Source organism: Eptesicus fuscus, chromosome 13 (genome assembly GCF_027574615.1).
Source record: "Eptesicus fuscus isolate TK198812 chromosome 13, DD_ASM_mEF_20220401, whole genome shotgun sequence".
Classification (NCBI taxonomy): domain Eukaryota; kingdom Metazoa; phylum Chordata; class Mammalia; order Chiroptera; family Vespertilionidae; genus Eptesicus; species Eptesicus fuscus.
In genome coordinates, this window is record NC_072485.1 from 74,232,581 (window position 1) to 74,247,970 (window position 15,390).

At 52.4% G+C, this 15,390-nt stretch overlaps 1 protein-coding gene across 1 annotated transcript in view; it reads right to left on the minus strand.

Annotated features, from left to right (window-relative positions):
* PRR5L (proline rich 5 like) overlaps positions 1-14,526 on the minus strand; it is a 64,944-nt gene extending 50,418 nt beyond the window's left edge. The window contains exon 1 of the mRNA XM_028153615.2: positions 14,439-14,526. The gene's annotated coding sequence lies outside the window, so the exon portion shown is untranslated. The remainder of the gene's footprint in view (positions 1-14,438) is intronic.
* Positions 14,527-15,390: the final 864 nt, after the last annotated feature.

Sequence of the window (15,390 nt, forward strand, 5' to 3'; positions counted from 1 at the left end):
ACTTAACCAGTCCCCTACAGGTGGATTTTCAGCAGTTTCCAGTTTTTGTTACCACAAAGAATGAGCATTTTTGCCAGTCTTAGCAACCACATGACCCTTTGTGTGGATGCATTCCAGAAGTGGAACTGCAGGGTCAAAGCGCCCGGGAATTCTTAGCTAGCGACACACCCGCCCCCTGCAGAAAGGAGCCGAGAGGCCCCAGGCCTGTAGCTCCAAAGCATGAGCAGCCACTAGAAGCTTTGGAGTCAGACCACCCCTGGCATCAACGCTTACTCTGCCGCTCACTGACTGTGGTGGACAAAAAGCTGGCGCCCTAAGGATATAGTCACTTCTTAGTCCCCGGAACCTCTGAATATTATCTTCGATGGCAAAAGATGTGATTATCCGGGAGGGCGGGGGCTATAAATATAATCACCTGTCTCCTGGTAAGAGGGCTGCAGAAGGAGACTGGAAACAGAAAAGGGAAAACAAAACACACAGAGTTACAAAGAGAAGGTGATGTGAAGATGGAGGCAGAGACTGGAGGGATGCAGCCCCAAGCCAAGGAATGCTGGCAGCCACCAAAGAAGCCGGAAGAGAAAAGAAACCGATTTCCCAATGTCAGCTAGAAACTGGTAAGCTGGGGGCGGGGCGGGGGAAGGATTGTCCCCTGGAGCCTCTTGAGGGAATATGGCCCTGTGACACCTTGATTCTGGACTCTTGACCTCCAGAACTGTGAGAGTATAAATTTCTATTGTTTAAAGCAGCCACAGTTGTTATTGCAACCACAAGAAGGTCACTGTGGGACCTCTCTGAACTGCAGTGTCTACATTTGAAAAGTGGGAGTAGGAAGCCACCCTGGCGAGCCGTTGTGGCGATGAGAACGATTGCCTATGAAGTGCCTGCCATGATTCCCGGAACTAAGCAGGTGCAAGACACAGGTGCAGTGGAGGGTCAAGTGAAGGTGCTAGCGCCAGGCTTACTGTGTGACCAGGGCATGTGACCTCGGATTGCTAAGCGGCTGGATGAGATGATTCACCTAAAATAGTCCCGGCATGCGGTAAGTGCTTGATAAATAGTACCTGTTATTTATTTTCGTTACCACCATCTAGGGCTGCCAAAACCTAATACCACAGACTGAGACTTAAAACGGCAGACGTTAATTTTCTCACAGTTCTGGAGGCTAGAAGCTGAAGGTGAAGGTGGCAGCCGGCTTGGTTTCTTCTGAGGCCTCTCGCCTTGGCTTGCAAAGGGCCACCATCTCACTGTGTCCTCACTCACGTGGCCTTTCCTCTGTGTGCGAGCATCCCTGGTGTGTCCCTCTGTGGCTCCAAATCTCTTCTTACGAGGACACCAGAGAGATTGGAGAGGGCCCACTCTCACGACCTCATTTGAACTTGCCCTCCCCTTCGAGGCCCTATCTCCGAATACAGTCACATTCTGAGGTGCTGGAGGCTAGCTCTTCAACATATGAATATTAGGAGGACACAATTCCACCACAACTACCACCATCATCATCATCATTGCCATCACCATCACCATCATCATCATCATCATCATCATCACAAAAAGTTCTTCATCTAATGTCTCTGAGTTAAAGAAACCACAGTGTTGCCCTAGCAGGTTTGGCTCAGTGGGTAGAGCATCGGCCTGTGGACTGAAAGGTCCCAGGTTCGATTCCGGTCAAGGGCATATGCCAGGGTTGTGGGCTCGACCCCCAATAGGGGGCATGCAGGAAGGTAGCCGATCAATGGTTCTTTCTCTCTCTCCCTCTCCTTTCCTCTCTGAAATCAATAAAATATATTGAATAAAAATTAAAAATAAAGAAACCACGGTCTTTTAGTAGGTGTTCTCTTTTGAAGGACCAAGGCGGTTAACTTTTAGGAAAACATGCTTCTAACATGATTTCAAGGTTAAGTTTTTGGTGCTTAAAGGGTTCGCTTCCATTACCTGGAAAGCTGGGGTCCTGGGCTCGTGACGCGCTGTGGCCGTCACGGGGTGATTGGGCCTGATGGCTGCCCTTGCTCTCCGGGCTCACCGCGCAGGGGTTTCCTGGAGAAAGAGAAGGTGGGGTCTTGCTTTCTCATCCCGGCCGCCCAGGCCAGGGTACGGGGAGCGGGCACAGCCAGCAGGCGGGGCCAGCGGGCAGAAGAAGGTGGTACTCTTCGTGGAAAATGCAAATGAATTCCACTCAGGCACCGACCCTTGACTCTGAAAAGGGAAGTCGAATCGTGGCACAACTTAAAATAAAGAAGTGGGAGGCCTGTAATGACTGAGGCTTCCAGGAAAAAGCCACTCTGCGCGTAAGTAACAAAGAAGTCAAAGACACCAGCACAGCCTGCTGTGGCTGCCTGACAAGGAGGGCAAGGCAGTTCCCGGGGAAACCACTCAGCCAGCCCGGCTCACTGGCGCCCCTTGGGAGCTCCCGCAGTTCGGAGGCCCAGCGTGGGGCTCTCCCCCGGCCCGGGACAGGGGCAGGGAGACCAGCGTCCTTCAGCGCCACCGGGGCTCAGATACTGTCCTTGACCTCGACCCATCCACTCTAACTGCCACCAGAATTACCTTTATAATGACGGCGAGGATGAGAGCAACAGGACCCTTTAACGAGGCCAACTGTGGGACATGGATCGTTTCAATGTTTTTAAAATGAATGTAGGGGGTCTCGGCCAACAATCTTCAATGAAATAGGTTAGAACGGAAAACATCAGAGCGCATCGATCGCATGTCGGGGAGACATATAGTTTACATGGGTACTCATGGGAACCCACAGAAAATGGATCACATACTTCATACTGTAGGTAGCAGTCAAAATGTGTGAGAGCCCCCGTGTCCGATCTTCACAACCTCCAGGATGCGATGACCATCCCCAGGTGACAGAGAAGGAAATGGAAGTGCCACGTGATTAACTTGCCTAAGGTCATACGGCTTGTGACAGGAGGTGCTGGGGCAAGAACCCCAACAGTCCAGAGCCCACTACACTCACATCACCCTGCAGCTTCAATGCCTTCCAAGGTTCCATAGAGCTCTCAGAATACTAGTAAATCCCCCAACCCCATCCTCACACCCTCACTCCCACCACGGCATGTCAGCTCATTGGCTTTCCTTCATTTCCTCCAACACCACCTGCTCTTCCCTACCCCAGGACCTTTGCACATGCTGTGCCCTCGGTGTGAAATACTTCCCCCCCCCCACTTCTCCAGGTTCAAACCCGCACACATTTTATCACCTGTTCAGAGGCCCTCCTTCACCTCTACCCCTGATTAGATCACACCACACCACAGACCACCCTCCTCACCTCCTTTATCGTCCTATCACAGTCTATCACAATAAATGACTATGGATCTATTTCTTATTGCTTTTGTTCAGTCCATAAGGGCAGGGACTGTGTCTATCTTGTTCTCAGAAGCATCCCCAGGGCTTCCTGCAGCGCTGAGATTCACAGATATTTGATGAATGAGCAAAGGAACCAGCCATGTGAGACGAGCTATGGCTGGGAGGGACACAGGAACTGTAAGCAAGTGTCACCTGAGGACACCAACACCTAAAACTAGGGCTTTCCCGATGCAAATATCCTGGTTTTGAAATGAGATCATTCCACGTTAAATCCAGCCTCTACAAAGTATGAGCTGTGTGACCTGGGTAAACAACTCAAACTCTCTGAATCTGTTTCCTCACGTGTCAAATGAGTGTGACACTGCTCTCAACGTTGTGAAGATTAAATAAGATGGCTTAGATCATAGCCTGGCCCCTGGTAGGGTCCCCCCCAAAAAAATACTGTAGCTACCATTAACATTTTTATAAAACACTGTGTTCTTCCCTAAACCCTCATAGACTCCAACAGGTGACACAGGGCCAGGGTATGGGGCAACGGGCCCTCTCACACACCGCTAGGACCGCAGCGTGGGGCAGCTGCTAGGGAGGGAAATTGGACAAGACCGGCCAAAATGACAAAGGTTACCGCCTCTGACCCAGCAATTCTACTTCCAGGAATTTGACTCCAGGCGTGTCAAGTGACCTACATCACGAGGGATTTTACTGCAGCCTTCTTTATGACGGCAACGGGTGGGAGAGAACCTGAATGCCGGGCATCAGAGGACTGGCTGTGGGACCTAGAGTGTGCCGTGCGCTGGAACCCCATGCAGCTCTAAGAAGGGCAAAAACTATGCATTGACGGGGGGCTCTCTCCAGGGGACACACTAAATGCAAGGGTGCTAAAAAGCTAAACGCAGAATCGTGGGTGTACATACCACCCCACCATCGACGTAAAAGAAAGGTGAGAAGAGCGTCTACATAGTTCACTCAATGTGAGTAAGATGCCTTTGAAAGGACTGGTTTCCCGCGGGGGAGGGAGCTGGGTGACAGGAACACGGTGGGGAAGACGTGTCTCTATAAGCCTTCCTGTCCCTTTGGATCTTGAAACATGAAAATGTATGACTTACCCAAATACGTAAGTGAGGACCACCGTGAGCCCCCTGCCCTGCCCCCTAAAAAGGAAAGACAGCTTATAGGATTTGTCCAAAGCCGCTCAGCTCACGGAGGGAGTCGGGCTTCCAACGTGGCTTCTGATCCGGTCCCAAGCTCAGCGCTCTGTCCATGACAGTCCGTCCACTCAACACCCTCACCTCCGGCGACGGCTGCCAGCTCCCTGGCCTGCCTTCGTTTCCTCCAACGCCACCCGCTTGCGGGAGGCAGCCACGACTCGGTCCAATCTGGTTTTTACCATCTCAGGCTAGAAGCCCAATTTTTGCCAGATCTGAATTTTTCAGGAAAAGCCAGAAATCCCGATTGTTAGGGATGCAAAATCACCCGACTTTTGTGTAAGTGTTGGCGATGAATTCGCCAAGCCGACGAGCACTTTAGGAGCCTGACCTATAGGTGTGTGACCTTTACTGGATCCCATCCCAGCTGCGGCCACCAGCCTGCTCACACCTTTTACCCAAGGCCTACGCTGCCACTGTGGGCTCGGGCCAGTCCCTTCCCTTCCCTGGGGCTTCTGACTTATCAATTAAGAGTTCAGCCTCATCGATGGCCGCGATGATCTCTCAGCATCGCCAGGTACACATTCAGCCCCTACCTGAGAGCCCGGGCCCCTCTGAGAGAGCAAGCGGCACAGTGCAAACCCAGAACCTTCAGCCGAGGCTTCCACTCCCACCTGCCACATCATCTAGTTGGCCAGCCTCTTAACTGACCAGCTCTCGGTCTCATCTCACTCTGACCCACCACCCGAGTCCTCCATTCCCCTTTGTGTTGAACCCACAGATCTACAGGGTTCCAACAGGCCCCGCCAGCCGCGCCCGGGCTGTGGCTGAAAGAAACACTCAGCGAACAGAACCCACCGAGCCAACCTGAGAAACGGGGTCTGAACTCCACACCACGCCCCGCCCACTGGACGGACACCAACTCAGAAGTAGGTTTTCAAAGACCAGCGAGACCATTTTGCAAATCAACTGCCTGTCATCGACTGTTTTATCACATTTACTGCTGATAAGAATATAGTATCTATCGTCACAGGCTGGTCATGATGGCCGGAGGGCACCAAGACTCTCGGCACCTGCCATCTCCGTTCACCTCCACCCTACACCCGTGAGGTAGGCCTTATTATTCCCATTTTGCAGAGGAAGAAACTGAAGCACGGGAATGAAGCTGCCCAAGGTCAGAAGACTGGTAAGAGGGACCCAGAGTCAAATGCTATCTGACTCCAGGGCCTGAGTGAGCTCCTAACCCCTCCGTGAAGCAACACTGTCTGCCAGTGCAGAGACGTGAGCTGAACGCCACCTGCGGCTTCCCCTCTCGAAGGTCACCGACAGCTTCTTACCTTATCCAGGCAGCGAGCGCTCTCCGCGCCTTACAGGAAGGAGGCTGTGTTTCTTCACGGCACTTAGGAAGCGGGCTGAAGTCACCGTGTTTGTTTACATGTTCACGGTCTGACCAGCCCTGAGAGCCTGCAAGTTCCTCAAAGTCACAGACCTTGCCCGTCTCGGTCACTGCAGCCTCCTGCTGTGGGCGCAGCGCTGGCCACGGGGAAGGCGCCCAGGAAGTAGTCTTGAGTGACGGAATGAAACGTGGGCTTTCAAGCCACCAGGGAGAACGGTCTTCCCATTTCCAAGGGACCAGAAACATTCCCTTTCATAGTGGACTGAACTCAGATCCACCTAAGCATGATTATTTGTTAAATAACTTTATTGATTTCAGAGAGGAAGGGAGAGGGAGAGAGAGAAAAGCATCAATGATGAGAGAGAATCATCCATCGGCTGCCTCCTGCACGCCCCCCACTGGGGATCGAGCCCACAACCCGGGCATGTGCCCTGTCTGGAAATCGAACCGTGACCTCCTGGTTCATAGGTCGACGCTCAACCGCCGAGCCACGCCGGCCACCTAAGTATTATTGACCGTGGACCCTGGGTCTGTTTGCTGCCTAGTGGGGCCTACAAACTTGGCAGAGGGGACACGCCTTCTGCACAGTGCAGCCTGTTTGTTTTGATCGAGGACCGACTTCCCAACTCTTAGGAGACAAAGGGCGGCCGAGGGACAGACACTCACTTCTACAAAGGAGAAAAGGTTAAGGTCACGCTTGGACTACGGAAAAGGCTCCCCAGGAAGAATGAGGCAACTTTCTCAGCACTTCACTGGAAACCGAGTGCAGACTGAAGAGGCTGGAAGTCCGAATGCGTGAGGCAGTAAACACTGCGCACACGGGATGCAGCCTCGAGGGTCTATCTCCGCTTAACGGCGTCCGCTAAAGGTCCACAGGACTCCGGGCACTGACAGCTTAGACCCGTCGTCTAGCGAGGACTATTGCATCACCCCATCACCACCCCCCGGGCCTGCAAACCACTGTGTAATCACCAGAAAACGCCCCCGCCTTGGTACCAGTCAAGCAAAACTGTGGGGAAGAACCACACATCTTACTGACTCATCTCTAAGCCTCACGTTTAAGCACCGAGCTTCTCGGAGTGCAAATCGCTGGGGCGTGGCCCGTGCACGCCATCCAGGGTGATTCTGCAGGGCCTGTCGCAGACGGCAAACCCAAAGTCTAGACATCAGCCAGCGGGAGCTTAACTGGCCATTATGGGAGCAATTACACTTCTGACACGTAACGTACATAAAGCCTCGGTCGGGGACAGAGCCGTCCGACGCTACTGTCTGGCAGCCGCCGGGAGTTTTAACGACGGGGACATGTGCTCGAGACGGACATGTGCTACTTATTAAGACTTAGCTGCGCTCTCTCTCTCGGCTGCACGGGCAGATGAAACGCCTTTTCAGAAGACAAGGAGATGAAGGGAAAGGAACCTTCTCCCGGGTCATGCAGTCAAGGCCTGAGAGCCTTGAACATCAGGGGGGTCAAAAAGCCGAAGGGGCTCTCAGAGCCGTCGTCTCCCGGAGGTCACGAGTTCAACTCCGGTGCATGCAACACCAGACGGCGGCAGGCCCACTGGGTGCCAGGATCTGAGGAGAGGAAGCCGTTTGGGGCAAAGGAGAAGGGAGTCTGGGCTCCCGTGCCCCAGGGGCTCGGGGGCTCGCAGGAAACACTCCAAAGCCACGTTATACATGCAGCTGGGCACCATGGGCCGTCACTGAAGGCAGTGGAAACAAGACAGAGGCAGAGAGGTGAAATCCCCTACTCGAGTTGCAAGGCAACACCAAGGGAAGGTCAGCCGAAAAGGGCGAGGTCCCCATTGCCTCGGCCTGTTCTGCAGGGGAGTGCGGCCTGTGGGGACATTGGGGTGGTTTGAGAGCTCTGGGGAAGCCTAGAAGGAACTGATTGTCCTGTCGGTCAACAATAATTTTAACTATCTCCGAACACCACAAAGGATTCCCGTGTTTGCCCACTAATTCCGACTCCAGATCTTCACAATGAAAGTGGCCACGGGGCTCCCACGGCGGTGGGCCCAGCCGCCAGCCGCCAGCAAGCCGCAGCGGAGTTCTCCAAAATGACGGCAGGAGCTGACGTGGCCTCCCCCAGAGACCACTGGGGAGCGGTCCCAAACCCGTTCCAAAGCCGTGTTCAGAAAGAACCAGCAAGTGTAAAAGGCTTTCCACGGAGGGTTTACACCACTGAGGTCATGAGCAGGTTGTGGCAGGGCGTCAGGCAGCTTAGTGCAGAATAACGCAGACACACATCACAGCCCTTGCTGGGTTTTTGCCCTAGTCCTTGGGGAAAAAGACAAAAAAACAAATGCGCGCGGGTATTCTCCCAGGCTCAGCTTCAGCTGACGCCTAGTCCAGTTCCTGGATGGCTGAGGGAGCCCAAGTGGTCCCTTAACGCTAGTATGTGCTTGAAATCTAACTGCTGATACAGATGCCTTCAACAAAACTTGGAATCTGGCCTTGGCCGGTGTACCTCACCAGCTGGGCGTAGTCCCATGCACTAAAAGGTTGCGGGATTGATTCCAAGTCAGGGCACATGCCCAGGTTGCAGGCTCGATCCCTGGTAGGGGGCATGCATGAGGCAGCTGATGGATATTACTATGCTCTTACATCAAAATTTCTCTCTCTCTTTCTCTCCCTCTTCCCTTCCTCTCTCTCTAAAATCAATAAACTATTAAAAAAAAAAAGAAAAGAAAACAGAACCCAACCTGTGTCCAAAAGAACCAACCAACTGGAGAAAATTCTGGAACCAGTGAGGAAAGAAGCAAGAAACTGGAGGTGTTGCCCAGTGTTGGTTCAGTGGATAGAGCATCAGCCTGCGAACTGAAGGGTCCCGGGTTTGATTCAGGTCAAGGGCACATGACCGGGTTGTGGGCTCCATCCCATGTGGCTTGTGCAGGAGGCAGCCGATCAATGGTTCTCTCTCATCATTGATGTTTCTGTCTCTCTCTCCCTCTCCCTTCCTCTCTGAAATCAATAAAAATATATTTTAAAAAAGAAAGAAAGAAAAGAAACTGGAGGTATTGCTGGTGTTTGGCAAGCCCTAAAGTGAAACAGAACACTGAAGGGTGCATGACAGGAATCTACACCTCAAAATTGAGGAGAGGGAAAGAGATGAAAGCCTGGAGAGGTAAACACGTGCTTTTATGTAACCTATGATTATACGCAAAATAAATTGTTTCAATAATTATGCGAGGTAGTTTGGGCAGGAACGGGTAGATGTTGACCAGGTTTTCCCACAGGCCAAGTTCAAGAGAGAGTACTGTCCTGGGAGCTCAGTTGGTTAGATCGTTGTCCAGATGCAAAGGTTGCGTGTTTGTTCCCGAGTCAGGGCATACTCAAGTATCAACCAGTGAACACATAAATAAGTAAAAAAATAAATACATTTTTTTTTTAAAGAGGGAGAGAGAGTCTTGGCTGGTGTGGCTCAATTGGTTGAGCATTATCCCATGCACCAAAAGGTTGCCAATTACAGGTCAGGGCACATGCCCCAGTTTCGGGCTCAACCCCCAGTAGGGGGCGCACAGGAGGCAGCCAATAGACATTTCTCTCTCTCCATCTCTCCCTTCCTCTCTCTCTCTGAAAAATCAATAAAAACCTATTTTTAGAAAGAGGGAGAGCGATCTTTCGATGAGTTTCATAGCTCCCCAAACCCTTCAACGCACAGTTGACCCATGAGCACACGAGGGCCCAGGAGAACAGGGTCAGGCCAGCGAGGCATTCCCTCAGGGTCATACCCTTAAGGTTTACACCCTGGATGCCTCAACTCGCCTCAGCCGAGTCCCACGCCCACACACCACCCACTTTGATAAGGAATGCTCATACCTTTTTTCCAAAGTTCAAACACACAGTAACGGTGGTTGATTTTCATTCTAGGCCTATCCTTTTACTACGGGGGCAGGGGGAGAAGGAACAAGCCACACTCCATCCAAAAGGCATCGCTCAGGACTCCTTAAATTTCTGACCAAGAACTTGATGAACGGCTTGCTCTCCAGAGGCTGGCAGAGCCGGCTGCACCTGCTTCTGCTTTTTAAAAATATATATATTTGTATTGATTTCAGAGAGGAAGGGAGAGAGAGAGAGAGATTGAGAGAGAGAGAGACATCAATGATGAGAGAGAATTATCGATTGGCTGCCTCCTGCACACTCCACACTGGGAATCAAGCCACAACCCGGGCATGTGCCCTGACTGGGCATCGAACCGTGACCTCCTGGTTCATAGGTCGATGCTCCGCCACTGAGCCATGCTGGCCGGGCAAGCTTCCGCTTTTTAACGAAACCAGTATATATAATATTTACTATCCTGCTACAGGAATATAATATGTTTAAAAAGCGGGGTGGGGGGAGGCAGAGAATTTTCTCTATACATTTGAAGAATAGCAAAAGCCTCCCAAATCCCAGAACATGTTAGAGCTGGAACAATCGAGGGTTTTAAAAAAAAAAAAAAAAAAGTCAAATTTAATAGACCGTTTAAATTCCTAGTTGATGGTAATTAGAGAGTAAACACTATTTCTTTAAACCCTGCCAGACAGACTTAATCCAATTTTGGTAATCAGTAATCCTTGCTTTTTTTTTCCCCCTCTCCCTCCCTCCCTTCTCCTCTAAATAAAATGCAAGAATTGACCTACAAAGGCCACAAACTGGCAAAGCATAAGAAAAGAATATTTAAAGAGAGTAATTGGGCAAATGTTAAAGGGCCAAGTCCAATGAAAATGAAAGCAGGTCTCACGGGGCTCCCTAATTCATATGCCAAAGGAGGTCAAGGGGACTTCCTACCCCCCCCCCCACCCCCATCTTCCCTCTGGGCACCTCGTCTGGCACGCCAGCCGCTGGGTCCTGCTCTGCGGGTCCTGCTCTGCGGGTCCCGCTCTGCAACTTGACAGCCATCCCCTGCCAGATCAGGGCTAGTAACTCCATATTCACACTTCCTACGGGGCCTCTCTCCTTCTTCCGTGGAATAACTACTGAGGACTATCCTGACTGTCCCTCAGTCCCCCTACTGTCCACCCACCTCCTATGCCCTCATCTCAGAGCTCCTTCGCTGCTCTGGTCCTGACTTCCGATCCAGAAACTTCCACGTGAACCACTAGGCCCTTCCTGAGTACCTGGGACCCTGGGTTCTTCACGGAAGGCCTTCAAGGTTAGATGTCAGAATGTCCTGAGAAGGACAAGGAGCTTAGGTTAATGGCTGTGTGACATTAACTTAAGTTACGAACCTCTTTACACCTCCATTTTCACATATTAACACAGAGAATAGAATATCTATCTGCTCAGGTTGTTGGGTGGCTCAGATAACCTAACCGTGGCTGTACCTGGCTCACAGTATTTGCCCAATACATCAGTTAGCTCATTTAACTGGGCAAGCTTCAAAGCAAACCTTAGATCCCCAGCCCTTAACAAGCATGTAAATTGATTCAAATTCACCTCTACTGCCCCATCATCACCTTGCACCATCCACATTCCCCTCTTCCTTATAGGCACCAAAGTGGAATCTTCCTTGTAAAACTGTGCCTTCTGCTTAACCGGTCACCATTCTCTCTGTTGCCAAATTCCTAACCCCATCCCCCATAAAACCCCACAAAACGTTTGATTCCCAAATTTCAGCAACTGTGATATTCATTCACGCTGGTTGTTTCTATTAAGCTTTGCTCTTAACACGCATTTGCATTCTGCATGGAGAGGCAACTCTAGGCAACAACCTTTTAATGACGGATGTTAAACACAGTAGGGAACTTTCCGAGGGACTCAGACTCCATTTCTCCAATCAATTCTGTATTGATCTAGCTCTGCAAAAAGATTACAAGAAAAAAGGCTGCAACTCAAGAAAGATGTTGGTACGTTTTACCAACAAAGGGCAGTGCACAGGGAAATGTATACACATGCATACAAGCCCTTAGGATAGAGAAATAATTAAGAAAGCCACTAAGTCCTTACTAAATTCAAATTTCTATTGAAAAATAGTTTAAATATTGCATATATGTCACCAATGAACAAAAAAGATTATGATATATAGGTTGGATTGCCAGCATAAAGTTTTCATATAGCAGGGTAACAACGTTCTAAAGACAATATTAGAATCTTTTTTCTTTTTAAATATGTTTTTATTGATTTTAGAGAGAGGAAGGGAGAGGGAGAGGGAGAGAGAGAGAGAGAGAGAAGAGAGAGAGAGAGAAATATCAATGTGAGAGAAAAACATCCAGCTGCCTCCTGCACACACACACACACACACACACACACACACACACACAACCAGGGCTCCAGCCCCAAAACCCAGGCATGTGCCCTGACCAGAAGTCGAACCAGCAACCTTTCCGGGCATGGGAGGACACCAACCAGGGCGTTTTTTTTTTTTTTCTTTCAATAATTGAGCCATTCTGTGTATTATGAGACAGGGAGGAAGGAAGGAAGGAAGGAAGGAAGGAAGGAAGGAAGGAAGGAAGGAAGGAAGGAAGGAAGGAAGGGAGGGAGGGAGGGAGCTAAGGGGTTAATCAACTATACATCTAATCAACATCTGAGGAGCTGAAGGGAGAGAGCTCCAGCACAGGCTGGCACTGTAAGCCTGGCGTAACCAATCTGGAATCCATTCTCAACTCCATCTCGTGTGTGTGACTTTGAACCATTTTAAAATAGGGAACATTTTTGTAATGTTTAAATACAGACTATTATCACAATCTTACCCCTTGAAATATACGCCCATAACCCTCTGGATCTGAAAGAAATGAGGTCTCATTCAGAAACAAGCTCGTCTACACTGAAGCCTTGAGAAATAAGCCAACTGGACACACTTACGGCGAATGCCTTTCTTTTCCACACCATGAATGCTTCCGGCTGTTAGAAGCATCACTACAATACCGAGAGGACCGTGGTTGGGGTTGGAAAACCCGAAGACAACTTTGTGAATGGACCAAACACTGTCTCCTTTATCTGCTCCACACCTTCTAGGCTCTGCACAGCACCCTAGGTCAGATTCTGGGGCTCAAACCTGCAAGCAGAGAAGGCAGGCCAGCCAGGCTAGAGCGCACCACCCTGGGTCGCACTAGGAACCTTCACCCGCGAGCTAAATTTAAAATGTGGCTCAATGCGTTTCTGCAAGCTCCATTTCCCCTTCTGACTCACTTGCCTCTGCCTGTTGTCAATAATAGAGCTTTCTAGCCCAGAACAGTGTACCGGAGCGCAGCACTGTGACATTTCGCTGCAATGTAGGCCAACGGAATGTCAAGTCTGCAAAGCAGGGTGCTCAGAGTCACCCACCGGAGGTCAAAAGGGGCGGTCTCCAAAGCTTGACCAGTGAGCACCCTTTGGTGGGAGTGCAGGGCAGAGGATGGAGGTCACCTGGACCTGTAGCGCCCTTGACTGCTTTGGTCCTTTGCATGGGTCATTGGAATGTGCACGTCTCCTCTGGTCCAGAGCTGCGCCCCCCAGTCAGGACGCCTGGAGCCTCCAGCCTAGAGCTTTGTCCGTGCGGGTCTGCGAAGCGACGTGCTGCAGCGCCGCGGAGCGGGAGCCGAGCCGTCGGTCTAGCGGAGCGCATCGCAGTAATTGAAACCTTGCGCACCGCGGGGCCGCAGCGGCATCTATAAATACCGCCGTTCTGCTGACGCACGGAGCGCGGGTTCCCGCCACCGCGGGGGAAGAGGCGGCGGCGTGTGACCGAGGGCAGGGGCCGGGTAGAAGAGGGGAAAACCCTACTGCCGACCAGGGAGGCACCCCAGAGCCGATTCCTGAAGCACAGTCTTCAAGTACACAACCCGACCCGATCCGATCCGGGGCGGCAGCGGCTAGGAAGAGCACTGGGAAGGGGGGGTCCGAGCGCCCCCTGTGCGCAGTGAGCACACGGCGCACGCACAGTAGGCGCGCAGGGGAAAGCCCAGCCGAATGGAGGGCGGGCGGGAAAGATGAAGCGAAAGGGGACGCCCGCCGGCGCCGGGAACCGCCAGCCCCAGCCGGGCGTCCCGCGGGCTGCGCCCCGGCCCCCAGTCGGCGCGGGTCCAGCTGCGCGCGGGACAAAGCGGCAGCGCTCCCTGCCCTCCCCTCCCACGCCTCCCTCCGGAAAAAGGGGGCGGCAGGAAAAGATGGGCTGTTGGGGGCGCAGAGTCGCCCGCGCCCGAGTACGGCAGCGATCTGCCCCACCGGCCTATGGAGGATGAGAGAGACGAGCAAACTTTCCTTTTCGGTCTCTGGGCTCAGCCTGGGTCCCACGATCGGCGGCACCCCCCACCCCAAGCCCGCATGGGTGCCTCGCCCACCCCAATCGCGGACGCGGGGCGCGCCTTCTCCCGGCCCCACGATCCTCTACGCCCGCCGGCGGCGTCTGATTGGAGGATCCCCAGCTGGTTGACCCCAAACGTGACGCTTTCCCCAAGTCCCCTTTCCCTGTGGCCCACCGGATGGTGCCGGGAAATTCTGTTCTCAATCCTGTGCCACTGCCGAGCCGAGGGCTCCGGCCCCTCCCGAGACTGACCCGCGCACCCTCGCGGGGTCCCCGGCGTGAGTCACTTGGAGTCGTGCACACCCGCGGCTCGCCGCCTCCCCAGACGCCGCGCGCCGCGCCTAGGAAAAAGTTTCCGGTCTTCCCGGGAAAGTTTTCTCACCCGAGAGAAATGAGGGATTTGGGGGGCTCTCCCCCCGCGCTTTGCCCAGCTCTCCTTCCTCCGTCCCCTCCCAGCTCTGCCCGCGCGGGGTCCCGTCCAGCCTTAAGTCCTCTCCAGCGCGAGTCAACAAACCAGGCGGCTGCGGAGCTGGTGACACGTTTCCCTCCTCTCTCATCTTACAGCCTCCTCCTCCTCCCCCTCCTCCTCCTCCTCCTCCTCCTCTTCTCCACCCCCCTCCTCCTCCCACTTTTCCTGTTCAGTGTTCATCGCTTCAGTTTTTCTCCGAGGGTCCCCACCTCCCTCCATCCCACTCCTCCCCAGCAGCCACTCTCGCGCTGCCAGGGAGGGAAGGGGGGCAGAAGGGGGAAGGGGGCGCCTGCACTTACATCCAGTTCAACAATTTCAGGAAATCCAACTCTTGAACTTGAAAAGCCTGGGAGGATGCATCAGGTCTGCGAGCCCAGTGCTGCGCTTCCCTCACACAGGACCACACACCCGCGTCTCCCCCCCCCCCCCCAGCTCCACGACGGGATCATCCCTCCCCACCCCTCACCCCGGACTAGAAACACCACCGAGAAGCCCAGTCTCCCTAGAGAATTAGAGCGTCTGTTGTTCTAAGGAGCAGCCCCATGGCCCGTTCCAGTTGTTCTAAGTGCATTTGTGAAAGTATCGCTTCAGGGAAGTCTGGCCCTTAGATCTGCACACGCTTTGAGAGCTCCCAGATTCTCTTTCCAGCGGAAGGTTTCATGAATTGGAAGGTCCCTCGGAGTTCTGAAACAACAAAACACCAACCAATCCCAAAATTTAAAAAATAAAAAAACCGTAAAATTATTTTCAAAACTTTTTTTTTTTTTTTTGCAGGTGTTAAGAATTAGATGCAGCTGTTTTTCAGGACCCACCGGCTTGCATAAGTTCACCCTATGGTTGAGCAGGAAATACTTTAAAAATGCTG